The sequence below is a fragment of the Habropoda laboriosa genome, unplaced genomic scaffold (assembly GCF_001263275.1).
Source record: "Habropoda laboriosa isolate 0110345459 unplaced genomic scaffold, ASM126327v1 scaffold134, whole genome shotgun sequence".
Taxonomy (NCBI): Eukaryota; Metazoa; Arthropoda; class Insecta; order Hymenoptera; family Apidae; genus Habropoda; species Habropoda laboriosa.
This window is the reverse complement of record NW_017100266.1, coordinates 155,755-171,451: the sequence shown is the minus strand read 5'-3', so window position 1 is coordinate 171,451 and position 15,697 is coordinate 155,755.

Sequence of the window (15,697 nt, the reverse complement as noted above, 5' to 3'; positions counted from 1 at the left end):
CGCCGCGACGAACGACCTCCTGATCCCCTGTAAGGGCCGCCAAGGGTCGAGGTAACCCTCCCCACTAGCTATCGTCTCTTTGGCGGAATTACGAAGCCGGCCTAAAGTCGTGTATTTCTCTTTTCGAGATATTAACGCGTTCCATTTTCCGTACATACCTGAAATCTTTCTTGGCAAGAATTCTTCTATATTTTCAATGTCAATAAAGTTACTTGTTCGTTATATAGTGCATTTTATAGTTTCAATATTTACTATACGAATAAATAAACTCGGAGCCCAAAAAAGCTCAAAAATATACAATTTTTACATATTTACCAAATTGGCTTGGCACGGAACGTGTTAAACAATATTTCGTGTTACGATAAACCGACAACAATGAAAAAACTAGCACGGAACTTGTTTATATATTATCATAATGTCAGAGGTTTACCGATAGTTTTTCTGACAACGAGCTAGGCTTAAATAACTACACCATTTACCGATGCGACTGATCTAAACAAACTAGTTGATATTCCAGAGGAGGCGGCGTTCTTATTGTGATTCGAAACACCTTACGCAGTAGTGGCACTATCAATACCGTCTTCAATGTGGAACACTTATTTGTCGAAGTCACATCTGCAGCTCTTCCCCTAATAATCGGTGTGGTTTATTTGCCTCCGTACACTGTTCTGCTATTTCTGATGTTTTAGACAAATATTCGAACTGTAACTATATTATTCGCGGCGATTATAACCTTCCTCGTATCACATGGTCCGGCTCCAACTCATTTCCCGCGAATTCAAATGTTTCCACTAACGAAATTGCATCTGCTGGAATTCTCTCCTCTACTTTCAACTTTTATAACGGATCCCAATGCAACTCTGTGCTAAATTCGTTCGGCAATACTTTAGATTTAATCTTTTCAAATATCGCGTCAACACGTGTTACGTGCTCTCCTGCGTCGTTTGTAAAATGTGATAGTTACCGATTAATCTTGAAAGCATAAGAAATACTCAGCATACCACATACTCCTATTACAACTTTAAACATGGCGACTACGATAGTATTATTGACTACTTGAATCATATAGAATAGGTTATGTAAAACTTGAAAACATAAGAAATACTCAGCATACCACATACTCCTATTACAACTTTAAACATGGCGACTACGATAGTATTATTGACTACTTAAATCATATAGAATGGGTTACGTAAAGTCTTTTTTCTTTTGTGCAAACATTTATGTAAGAGGGCTTCGGTCCGTTTATAAATACGTATTATATATTTGCAAAAGTTCGTGCCCTATCTGAAAATAAAGTGCAAGCGGTGTGTGCAAAGGCGCTTTTCGTTTGAAAATGAAACGAAGAATTATTTGAAAATAAACCACAAGCGGCGCATCTTTCGATAGGAATGTAATACGACGTTAAAACGGACACGTGTGCCGAAGTGCGATAAGGTTCCTGCCAGCTTTGAAAATTGGATACGAAATTTCGCAAACATCCCATATTTCACAAGATACTTGCTCTTATTGGGTTGCGCAGAAAATTCGTGCCAATTCGTGCAATATACAGTGGGCGATGAAATTAGTAGAGCCACTTGGAAAGAATTATCTTTTAGATTATGTTTTAGATGAAAACCTAGTTACACTGAATTCTTATTATTTTTTTTATGAAACATTCACATTTGCAAATTGCAAATACACACTTGGCCACACTTTAGGCGATACTATCTGTCGTATGGACGTTACTTTGTGTCGGTACTGCAAATCGCCACTTGAGAACCACGCGTTACAGTTTTATCGGTTTATAGATCTTGAGAATTTGAATTTTTGTTGCTGTGTTTTTACTACTTATAATGCATAGCAAATTGCTTAAAATGTATCGAAAAAAGAATCAATTGCCGTAATTGCAGCAAAAGGTAGCGCTACCAAATACTCACTTTATTGTCACTTCTTAACTGTACTTTTTATAACTACATAAGCTGAGTTTAACTTTTTTGTGTATCTTTAGTGGACCATTGTTAATTGAAAATTATTTAGTGCAAAAACCTTGATATCGTGATTGTATTTCTACACAAACACAAAGAACATATTTTTCGTACTGTGGCTAGAATAATTTGATCACCGACTGTAACTCTTTTAGAAAGGAAAAGGGAAGAAATGAGTGCAATAGGTAGGAAAATTAGTTAGAATGAATGGGTGTGAGAGAGAATGAATAAGTTGAATGCACGAATAAAATAAGATATTGTAAACCAAGTCCTACTCTTGGCTAATAATTAGCTTAATATTCGGACGCTATTTAGAACAGTATAACTTTTTCAAAATTCGTCCAAACGATTCGAATTTTTTTGAGAAGTTAGAAGGGTTAGTATATTAGACGGCGTGTAGAAAAAATGTTGGAAAAATTGCAATTTGTGGAAACCGCGAAGAACATTGTAAAGGTCACTTTTCACAATTTTTTTATCTGAATCCGTGATTTAAAAAATGTTTAATTTTTAATTTTTTAAATACGTTCTGTAGATCTATGTCAATTATACACATGATGAAAGTTTCATCTTGCTGTGAGTTACAAATGGTGAAAAATCGTGAAAATCGCACTATTTCACGACTTTCAGCCTAAAATTGTAATAAATTCCAAGATTCTGTCGCTTGTTTCTCCATCAACCAATTTCCATGAAATTTTTTATATTTTATACATATCCACTTTCGTAATAACCAGCACATATACAGTGGTCGTAAAAATTTCTGCGTTCTGCTGCAGATTTTTTGAAACTTGTCCTGCACGATGCACTTGAAAACTAACGTCTCTAATTCCTTTCAGAGCATAAGGAGATCTTACTTTTCGTTACCTTCAGGCTAGAAAAAAAAATAGCGTGGTCCTAAAATCGGTCAGAAAATTTTCCACTTGTTAATGAAGTGCATAGGTATAGTACGGGCAACGACATAGGCACGTCGTAAATTAAATCCTCAAACTGCAGGATCGATTGATGTCGCCGCACTTACGGCCGTACACTGTACTCCGCTTTGGGTTTCCGCAGAATAAAAGAACGACGACTGGTGACTAATGGTATTCCATTCACAAGTGGAAAATCCGTAAATGTTTATTACTATTTGGAATATTTGAAATTTTTCCTTGCGTCTGAACTAGCCATTGATGTTTCACAAAAATCACTTGAATGGCAAAGTTAAATTTTTCTAGCAGATTTCTTATCGCCCTGGCCGAAGTTTCAGGTCCTTAATTTCTCAAATTTCTGTCAATTCGATTGTAAAGATAAATATTTGACCTTGTATTATAATTTCCCAACGAAAAGTGTCCCGAAACGTTTCCCAAATGTCTTTTGTGAATTGCTTGTTAGTCACGTAACGTGCTTAAAAATACGAACATATTTTTCATGTAAAAAGGATTAGAATAAGACCGTATATTCTTCCTCAAAGACTCTTTTCTTCACTCAGCACAAGACTTTTAAAAATTCATACACTTCAATACAGTAATTCGTTAAAAATAGCTCGAGTGATCCTTAAGGTGTTAACGAACCACTTTAACGCGAAAATCTCAATAGAACATCCACTCTGAGTCTCCTTCAGCCCCCAAAACTCTTCACACACTCTACCAATCCTGCCAGTCACACCACCCCCTTAAGGACCCCCATAGAATTCCTCGAATCGATCAATTTGACTTCTTTTTTTTCCATATTTTACTTTGTACAAATTTGTACGATACCCTGGGACGATAATTGATCTTCAAAACTCGTTTGGAAATTCGTTAGCAAATAACATCGAATAATCACTCGTTATTAACAATTCAAAATTTAATACTGTTGTTGCACGCTGATAAAATGTTAACATTTTATGAAACGGCGAAAAGGGAGAAGTTTGTTATGCCAAAGTTCTAAGTGAAAATTCCTTGCCTCGTTCCTGTTTTCGATGCTATTTCACTTTACCGTGTGATATATTCATTCCCCTACGCTTTTTCTTCAACAAGACATACCTACGCATTTTGAACAGGATCTCATCAGCTGTTGCAGGGTGAATATAAGATTCTCGAATCATATATGTTTTGAAGGTTTCCGGTACCTCGGGTGACGTGCACCACTATTACGACATAATATGACAACGCAACTGCAATTGTCTCAAGTATGAACTAATATAAAATAAGTCAAAACGATGATTTTATTTTTGACAGTACCAGATTGTTAAAATACCCTTGAAATAATAATGTAGAAGTATACTGATCATGTGTTGCAATTATTACATACATATTTAATAAACAGTAAGTGTGAAGCAGGTATTGTAACATTTAAATTGTAAGTGAATGCAAATCTCTTTTTCTCTTCTATTTTAAGATTTTCAAACAAAACGTGATTTAAAAGTGCAGATAATAAATTCACTAAAATTCTATGATAAATGAAAATTGCTGCAAAAATTCGTCTCATTTCCAAGAGTAGTTACAGTTAATCAAAAAAGAAATTCGTTACACAACCTTTATATTCTAATAATTCTCTAAATTGCTGCAAAATATAATATTGCAAAACTGGAGAGCAATTGTTTAATTTTTTCTGTAATTTAGAAAGCATTAATATATCGTTCGACAAGATTGGAATGATTTAAATACCATAACAATTTGTTGTTATTTTAATTGCACAGTTCCAGGCAAAGTTGCAGTAAAATAGTGATTCTCAACATACGTATTATTTAAATTTCCAATAAAACAGAATATTTAATTAACAACTTATTAAGTATCTTTTATTGTTTTTTTTATTTCTTTATTTAAAGTCGCATCAGCTTATTTGCCATTAGCGACCGCACATTTCCACACTATTACATAGTCCTTTATATAATATTATTATTTGTGGAGGTAGATTGCTTAACTTACTTTACTTACATTAACTTACCTTAACTGTTGTTATTAACTAACTAGTCTCGGTATAAAAAGGTAACAGAGCATTTGTACAAAGTTAAGATGAGGTAACGTATACACAGATCATTTGTACAAAGTTAAGGCAGGATAGCCTGTACAACTTGTTTTACAGGTATAACTTTGCTCGTGTAGGAACAATTTGCTTTATTTCTTAAACCTAATTATACATTATACGTCCTGAAGGATTTTATAAAGTATCATATTATTTAGTGTCCGTTTCTTTCCGGCACAACCCATCATTTACGTACATCACAGTATTCAGATACCACATAATCATAACTGGTGGCTCGCAATGGCCGCTAGGGTGTTGCCATGGTGAGATGCTGCACTCCATGAAAATATGACGACTACGCCATAATCCGAAGCTCCTGACCATCCTGCTTTCCTATCTTACGATATATGAGAGATATGAATTTGCCTATCTGCAATGAAATAACCATAGAGTAATATTCCCCATTCCACCATTCGAAATCCTTATAATCCACATGAAACATATCCTTAACAATATCCCATAAATTTCACAATTTTTCACTTTGCTCCTTACGACACTCTAAAATGATTCTCCGTCATAACCTATGAACTACGAAAACGCATGTACAATATGTGCAAAGTAAATTGTCGCAATATTATCTTTAGCCTATAATTCTAGGTAAAATTGAGATATACGATAATTCCAACGGATAATTTACGTTTGTACACATTTAACATACATGGACTCTCCTGAAAGTGTCGAGAAATATATTCCGTTTCCTGGTAACACACGTACTTCTGATTCGCGCGTATTCCGCAACGAGACCTCCTCGCCCTCCATATTCCCCTGCTACACCGATGTAACGGAGTTGTTTACACTGCGCATGTAACATGGCATCAAATGCGCCTCTGTTCACGCCGTGTTCCTAGTCACTGCTCACGCCTGCCTCTCCGCACTCGTGGCAGCGTTTCGAAGCGGTTTGCTTGTTGTAATAACCGGTTACAACCTGTACATACAATCATCGCGCGATGTAACCTACAAATCAGTACCCCACTGTCCACCGGCTAGAGGATCTCTGGCTTTTGAATATTTATGGATAGGGGAAAGTGGGGGAATTACGAACACCTAAAGAAAAAATTGAATAAAACGAAATATTGTAAAGGTAATAACTTTTTTATCGTTTATATACAAACATATATTATCTGTTTGTATATTTTTGTAATCAACTTTAACAAAATTTAGAAATAAAAGCAATTTTTAATGGAAAAACCAAACCGTTGCTGTCCGTGATTTTCTATCTGTCGTGGGGTAATCATGAACGCTACTTATTTATTACAAAAGTCGAATAAATAGTCTCTAGATGTGCTCTGTCCATTGCTGCACTTTTTGTGTGCCTATTTATAGCATTATAATCGTAATACATACAATCCATTAGCATTAAACATTAGGATCGAGAAATAAATAATTTGATGTATAATAAAACAAACTGTATTATTATACACATCAGACAAAAAATGAATAATAATAACAAAAGAAATGAAACGCCTCATCTATTACGACTCTCCCATTTTAATTAAAAACTAAAACGCCACCAAAACGCCTCTCGTCGTTGACGATGACGTCACTATCGTCGGGTCCCATCGGGCGACTCCGTTCCTTTTCGGGCCCTGTGCGTTCGCCTTTACGTACATGTATCTTGTTACAGGTTAACTACAAGATAGAACGTCGATGTATTAAAAGTAGACCGTCGGAGAACTCGAATTCGCGACTGGCGCGGATACCAAATCGGATGTATTATACGAGAACGGAGTCGTGTCGAGGGAACGGATCCCGAATGAATTCTGTTGGAATGGACTATTGTGGAATTTTCACGCGGTGATTTAGGCGATGTCATCTATCGGCTTTTCTCTAAAGGATACTTTTGTGACGTCATCTTTCGGCTTATCTCTGAAGGATGTTTATGTGACGTCGTCTGTCGGCTTATCTTTGGCCGAAGGAACGAGGACTCTCGAAGTTTCTACTTTGAAGTGGTCGCTAATATCAATGACTTCAATCTCTGTTCGTGGTATCACTGGCGCTTCCACTGGAAGCGCTTCTACCGTCTCGCAGGCAGTTTCCCACGCGAATACGGCATTTAACTCCCTGGCTGCAGCCCACAATTTTCGTTCTCGTACCTTAACATCGTTCCTACAACCACGTTTTCGATACTTCCGTTTCTGTCAAATTCTCCACGGTTATTTCACGAAGATTGTAATTTGTATTTTTGAAACACTGGTAGGTACCTTCTGTACACCGTGTAGTACGTCTGACATTGCTGTAACGTTTCTGGGCGCTGAGATTAGGTATTGTTGGATTATTTCTAAACTAAATAAAATATATCGCCTGAGAAGAAAAATGTCTCAACGTTTTTTTTTCTAAATAAAGACGCTAGGAGGACCACCAGATGTGTCTGGGTTCGTCTTACAGTCAAGATATTGTACACTGTAATACAATAGCATAAACAGTTCGTAGGTATAAGCGGATCCCAACTTTCTCTTTTTGAGTGTCCAGGGACAAATCCTAAGAGCTATTCGTACAAAAAAGACGTTCTTTCCGAGCGGTGTTAATAAAAGAAAATTCGATATACAGGGTGGTCAATAAGTGGTGGTACAACCGGAAAGGGGGTAATTCTACATCAGAAAATAAATCGAAAATGTAGAATAAAACTTTTTCATATAAGGCTTTGTTTTCGTAGAAAATCGACTTTAAATTTTCACCGGATACCCGTGCACTTGCACGAATTAATGTTTCGACCAATTAAAGGAAAGAATTACTTTCGCGTCAATCAATTAAAGCAGCAGAATACGTTAGAAAGCGTTCATAGAAATTTAGTTCGTAGAGCACAATCGTGTATTCAGAAGAATGGACAACATTTTCAACAATTTCTGTAACAATAAAATTTATTGTAAGTTAATACTCTGTTTTATTGTATATTATTGATTATCCAGTGCAATAAATACAAATCTGAAATATTAGCTCGAGAATACATAGTTAAGTGCACGTGTACCCGGTGAAAATTAAAAGTCGACTTTCTCGTAAACAAAGCCTTATATGAACAAATTTTATTCTACATTTTCGATTTATTTTCTGATGTAGAATTACCCTCTTTCCGGTTGTACCACCAGTTACTGACCACCCTGTATAAAAGAAAACTTTTATTTCAATCATCCATTTCCAATAGGTTATGTTAGGTCACGGTAGAAATGACTTCTTAAACGTTCTGCTTTCGAAGCAATGTCGCCAGTAAAAGGCACGTGTATCGTGTTAAGATTCGGGATAACGATGCTTCCACACTATTGCCACGTATCGGTTGTATTATAACTTTTGACACTTGCGTGTCGAACGTCTGTCCGTTAGCTCTTTGCGCGTAGGACTAAGCGTTCAATGGCTGTCGAGCGCCTGGATATTGGCCGGGTGGGGGTAACGACGCGCGTGCAGGGTCAGCGGCTCGCCGGTATGCAAGGCATAAACAAGATAAGAGACTTCCGTCGAGGCGAGTCACTTCACTTCGGAGGACGGATAAATTAGATTAGCGAATTCCAGCGTCGTTCTCGATACATCGCCAATCAGGAGCCCATATCTCGCAGCTATTGTCTCTCGTGTATCGTGGGTAGGATGTTTTCGTGTTGGAGTCTCATGGATGGGGAAAAGAAAGGGAGAAAAGGCAGCATCAAGAGCAAATCACGATACGCTTGGTAGCAGGATCGCAGCATTCCACGGAGGAATTTGCTTCTATCGGAGGAGAGAATAAGCATGTGGCTGACCTAACCTCTAATCCCCTCTGTTTCCCTCTTTTTTTTTCACGACCTGTTTTCGGTAGAATTGAGAAGTTTATACTTGTACAACATAAGTATCTATTTATCATCTCTTTTCATAAGATTCTTCTCACAGTTTGTTTATTATTTTAAGGTACGAGCAAATAGTGGTGTTAATTAAGAAAGTTAATTATTGTACTACATTGTTTTTTTGAGTATTAAATTCATTAGAGAGTATATCTTTTACTTTTATGTGTTTAAAGACGTGTTTACAACGAAAGATCGGATTCTTCTGTGGAAGAGAAAACGGAGCTCTGTAATCGAACCGAACTGCTTGACCCCAAACCACCAAAAGTTCACGACGAGATATGAAAAAAATGAAAAGTGATATCCCTGTTAACAGGAGACCATGGTTGCCATGGAGTTTCGTCCCGGAAACAGGTTGGTATTTGACTTTCTTTAAAACCCGGATCACCTCCTGTCGTATTCAGCATTTTTGCGTTTGTGACCAATTATATCAACAGATAGCACGTTGTTCGTTATAAAAAGTATACATTACCTTCGAATTTATCGAACATATACCTCAACATTGAAAACCATCGATGTCTAAAATGAAAGTGTACGAAACAACCGTATATAGGGTAATTTATTGTTCTAATAAAATTAATTGTTAACTTAATAATATATAACATATATTTCATCTTACAATATCGCTGTTAAAAAATACAAAACTAAAATAAATAAATAAATTTTGTGCACGAAAGAGCTCTCTGTTCTTGAATCAAAAGGAATCTAACTCGAAGATATGGTGTTTTACCCAGAATATCCGTGTATAGGGAAGCAATCATATAAATCTGCAGAGGCTTTAAGGACGACACGTTACGGTGTCATCGTAATGGCTGCAATTAGATTCGCTCCATTGAGTTCTAAATGCGGAGTCTCGATCACCAGGAACGCAGGGAAACGTAGGAGCCACGAAGGATCCTTGAAGTGGAAGGAGGAACCACGACGATGATCCTCCTGCGATTTCATCCTGCTATCCTGACCGCTGTCGCCGTCTTTCTTATTAATATGCTAATTTTACATGAGCACCGCATGAAATTATGAAGGAGCCGCTCTATCCGTGCGGTTGCTCGAATGGTTTCGATGTTGTCCAGGGTGTTTCAAGCTTACAGGCACGTGTAATACGAAACACCTTCGACCAGGATAGCATGGGAACGCGTAGCGTCGACTCATCCCCTAGGAAATCTTATTCCCCACATCGAACGTTATTTCAGTGACTATCTATAATATAATAGCTCACTTGTATCTTCTCAGATAAATGCGTTGATCTTTTCATTCAAAATTTTCTTCATGTCAGTTAAATAGTATATTCTTGGGTGAACTGTTTCATAGTTGAGGTTATGTAAGTTGGTTAAATTGTTAATTGTTAATATTTTAGCAATTTGTCTCCTTCGGTATTTTGTAAATGTGTATTATTAAGATGGCAGATGTGTAAATTTAGATTTTGTAGATGTTACCAATTATTGTAACTACTTTGTACATATTCACATTTGTTTTTGCATCATTTCTGTAGACCTTTATTGGTTTTGGTGTTATTCAAACCAATATTATGGTCACTTTCAATACCATCTCTCTTTGATAGTATATTTTGTATTGATTAACGTTTCTAGAGATACTAATTTCATCTTTACACGTTTCTTTTAGATTATCTATTTGTTAATCCTGTAGAATGTTCACGCTTATTAACCCTCGGTTGTCACTCTGGGTCAAAATGACCAACAATTTTACTTTGGAAAGGGATAACAAGTAAATTCCAGGATACTCCACACTTGCCAGTCCCTCAATAAAAGTGAAAGTCACAAGAAATTGATCGCAAAACAAAGTGTAAAGCATTTCTTACGAGAACGATATGCATAATCAATTCTTCGGATCGATGTAAAAAATGGAGTAGCATCGATTTTAGGGATAAGGATTATAATATCATTTTTTAAATAACTAAATCTACAAATACATAATAAAAATGAAAAATTTTGCATCTGTGTATGAAAATAAATTGACTTTCTCATATAATTGCATTATTTTTCTTATTCAAAAGTTGATCTTTTACAGTATATGTAAAATAAATACGTTTTCTGAAACATGCACTAAAAACCTATTTTTCCTCTTAAAGTACATCTTATAAGCATCACTTTAAATTTTTAGCAAGAAATGTTGAAACATAAAGATGTCGCTTTTTTTCATAAAAATGTCTCCTTTCGGAACTTACAATCAAAAAAATATTTTTTTGAAAATTATGTCACTTCGTTTGTTAATGTTGTTAATGTTTTTATCAAAACGTATTCTACATACGATATTCAAGCTACATTCCCAAAGTTTTTCGATTCAATATGTTAGAGCTTCGTTGGCACGATTTATGGCACGACCGTACCGAACGGCTATTTTTGAGTTGCAGAATTTGCTTTTCCATTCATACGCGTTTCCGGCCATCCTGCCGGGGCAAGGCAATTAGTTCGTTATATTTTTTAGAAAGTCGTGTCTCCTCGCGCTCGATAGCTGAAGGACCTGCCATAAATTACGAACTCCGAAGGGTACAACTGGCCATGCCGGTATTTTCACCGACCAGTCACCCAGAGGAAATTCCCGGATTGTTACTAACTTTCGCCCCCCTTATAACCGTCTCCCACCCTTCCAGAAAGATCGCGCTAAGGGCGCACTGGAAGGGCGTGGGCAGCACGGCTAGATGAGCTGATTGGTAGGTAATTTTCAGAATTATCTGCCAATCAGCGTGTCTTTAGTTGGACGCGTCTCGAAGACGCTCAAGACGAAAAAACGAGAGTCAGTTCAGCCAAGAACAGCAGCAAGTTACCACTTAGAATCCTAGTAGAATATATAGTCTATTTCTTGAAGTCCAGTGCGACGTGGAAAATAAATAGAATTTGTTCCCTGAAGATATCGGGGTGGTCCTTCGAGAAGTCAAATAAAAATAAAGTCGGCACACCACGTGCAAACTCAACAAGGCTCGACAATAGATTTGCGAATCATTACCACGAGCATAAACACAATATCACTACTATTTTTTGAACACCAGCCACTTAAAAATTGAACCGTAAAATACGTGTGACAACTAATTGTGTGGGTTGAAACAGCTGTAGACAACTTTATCGTTATCTTGCATCGATGCTTCAATCAATTCCATTGATTTAAGCCACTGAATTTAAAGAAATTGCAAATGGACAACGAACTTCGTCCAATTAATATTATCGTTAAATTTCTCATTAGCTTCACTTCAATTTAAAGTGTAACAATATTAAACTAAAAATGATTATTCGACCGGATAATTGTACTAATTAAACCATGCAAACAGGATATTAGACTCGCCGAGAGTCTGAACTTAATCAATAACACAGGTTGTGTTCTCACGGAAGTCGAGTTTGTTGCTGAGGGCGATTCCACAAGGATTAGGAATGCATCAGCACACGAGGCTATCGTGTCCACTTGAAGGTCCGCGCCCTTTGTTAATTCCCCGAGGGTAGAAAGATTTGCCGCTTCAGTGGCTTTGAAAGAAACAGAAACGACCAAGTGATCAGGAAAGTACGAGAAGACGGAGCAATCGTGAGAAACATCTTTGTTCATCTTCCATGATCCTGAAGGATACGATGCAACGAACGACCCTATAAAATTGCCTCGTTGCAGGTTCGTGACTGGGCCCCTGTCATTGGTGGCGGCCATTTGATACCAAACCGAGACTACACAGCACCAGGAGATCATCTAAGAAGCTTCTTCGCGATGGCACATTACTTTTCCATTAACTGCAACTATTTCTTACGGAGGCTAAATATTTGTTTTCTCAGAATTCCCAATATTATTGTTATATTTACTAAGAAGATCAGAAACTATAACTTTTATAACCTTAATCCTACCTTCAATCTAAGCAACGATCATCTTTTTCGTAATGATTTTTTTAAATAAAAATTTTTCAAATAATTGTTACTTTGGGTTCTGTTAGAATACTCTATTCAAGGTGGAATGTAATAGTAACCCATACTTTTAATGATGTAATAATAGTAGCATATTTTTAGTTAAAGTATTGGCTGAGGAAGTTTGAATATCGAGTTCATATTACGTGTATAGCAAGAATACCTAACAGCCCTTGTGAATTGTGGAAAAAACAAAATAGACGATTATACACTCCTAGTACAGGTAGAGCTATACGCATAAATATAAGAAAGTGTACATAGAGAGACATAGGAACCGATGTTTTGCGAACAGGCTTCCGATTACTCACGAACTTCGAAACATTCGGCCTCACATGATCAGGAAAGCATGATATCGAGAAGTCACGTGATACTTTATGACGCGAGTAACAGGAAATAAGTATGGGTTAGTTATGTTAATGCCCTCAATGTTCATTAAGTTCTACCGCGGCGTAAAATGAGTTAAGAACGATGGAGAAAGGCTCTATTTGAAGACAAATTCGAGAATCGAACACAGAGGACAGAGAACGAATAAACAACCTTATAGGGATGTTAGAAGATAGTAGAAGGTTGAACGCATTTCTAGGCGTTCCTTGTAGGAAGGATATTGATTATGTGTGGTATATTTGAGTCACTGTACGCTGCTCAAGAGAAAGTAAAACGAAAATGTTTGATAGTAATTTTTTCTTTCGTCTCCTGGAATTTATTCTTACGTGCACATGTTACATTTGTATATGTTAATTTTTCAAAAAGTTCTCATATACGAATATGGTGAAAGATATTTCTGTTTTCTATGGGTATTTTAGATATTGTGTTTAATATTTTTATATTTTTTTTTCTATATTTTATTTTTATTTCTACTTAGTGACACTTACAAGAAGCAAATTATTATATGAATTCAAAATTGTATTTTTAATATTATATCGAAGAGAGATAATACGTTATTGCTATTGTAATTTGTATTCACCTATCATAAAATTTGAAGTGCTACATTTTTAATGAACAATACTAAGTTTGAAATGTCTGTATTGTATTTATTTAAAGAATCAAATGAGAACATAAAGTAAGAACCATCTTGCAGACTTAACCACAGATGTTTTACATTTTGATTGTGATCGACAGTGAGTAAAGAAACTTTAGACTTATCAAATGTTATTAACATAAATATTCTATCCTACAGGTGGTTTTTTCTAGAAACTTTCAATTTGTATTTGGATATGAATCTGCTTGTACAGGTTAGAGAAGTTCAAAAATTATTTAAATATGTTCAACTGTAATTTATTAACTGGAGGTAAGTTTAACTATTTTAATTAAAGTTAATTTCTTATACATTCGATGAACAATGTAATTATATCGGTCTACAATTTATAGATATTAAAAAAGACTATACTTAACTTTGTTTATACTTAATATGCAACATATTTGAACGATAATAATGTAATTTTGTAAGCATTAATCTTTCTCTTATCTCAATTTTCACATATTTTACCCTTTAATCTCTTACTTTCACAAACAGACAAGTTCAATTTAGTAGTAACCATTAAAAATTGTTTAAAGAATTATGAGTTATTTGATTTACCTTCGTTTAGGTCGGTAAGTACGTCTCAGAAAAATCAATTCGGTAAACGATGTCCATTCAGACACAGAGTAAAAAAGATGAGGTAAAAACACAACCACAATTATTTTCTGGATATTAACGACACGTTAAAATATCAACAATTCACTTTGTACAAAATACTACATTAGTCAAATTCTACCAATACAAGTGAATCAACATATTTTCCAAACGCAGAGTTTAAAGACTATATGCAAAAGTTTTATATCACACACAATTATAAACGTTCTTCTTAAATAAATGAAGAATATTGAAACGTATATACAAAACTATAAATTTATCTGAGAAATCGATTTATAATCACTCGACGATCGAAAACGTTTCAAATGTTTCGTTCTTCGAATTAGTACGCGAGAAATGCGAGAGATGGCAGCAGTGTGCTCAACTGGACGCATCAGAGTGTTCATCTATCTCGTGAAGTGCCACGGCCCAAAAGTGGCAGCGCGTGTCTCCTGTCGCTCGTGACGACGATTCGGCGTGTGTGAGTCGTGTGTACGATCTGTGCTCTTCGAGTATCTCCCTTTTTCTTTTCGCTCGACTGGCCGTCGTACGTGCGACAAGTTTTTGCCATCTGGTGTGCTCGCGTGAACGGAACCGCGTGTGTGTGTCCGCATGAGAGCTCGTAATCCGCATCGTTTCGAACGTTCACGTCGATTGAGGCGGTGACGGCGGCAAGTGCAGTAACGTTCGGGTGCGGCGACGACGATTTCGTGTGTTCCTCGACATAGACTGTGAAACAGTGTGGCCCGAGGGACAGGTGAATCGCCTGAGCCGTGTCAGGTGCAGAGAGAGCGAGACAGAGTGTGTGAGAAAGAGGCAAACAGACACTGCGGACAGACGTCAGGCGAAAAGGTTACCTGACACACGACAGAGACACGCGGCGTGTGCGTTAAGTGCGCGAGAAAGAGATACGCGACATAGACAGAGGCCGGAACGCGTGTACGCGAAAACAGCCGCGGTTTACATCGCGCCGGGTCGAACGGTCATTTTTTCGCCGCCATATTTGTGCCGCCGTCACATGCAACCTGTTGTTTTCGCTGCGTCCTCGTGTCGTCGCTGAGATCGCTGCCGGATATACAGTTCGGCGACCGTGTGCGTACCGGGAAACGTTAAACGCGGGAGTTCACTTAACCTAACATCGGTCCGGGGAGAACCGTCAACGTGGGGATCTGCCATCAGGATGAACGGGTGAGTTCGTGCACATGGGAATTATCGACGAGGGCGTCGTGGGTCTGTGTGTGTGTTCATGTGTGTAGTACGTGATACGTGTGTGCGTGGTGTCGTGCACGTTCGTCGAAGAAAGGGAAAGGAAAGGGTGTAGCTGAGTGGATGAGGAAAGAGAGCGAGAGAGAAAGAGAGAAAGAATCGATCTGTGCGTCATAAAGAGAGAGGTAAACGATGTTGCGGACCACGCTAGCGGGAGAGAGAAAGAGATAGTATATG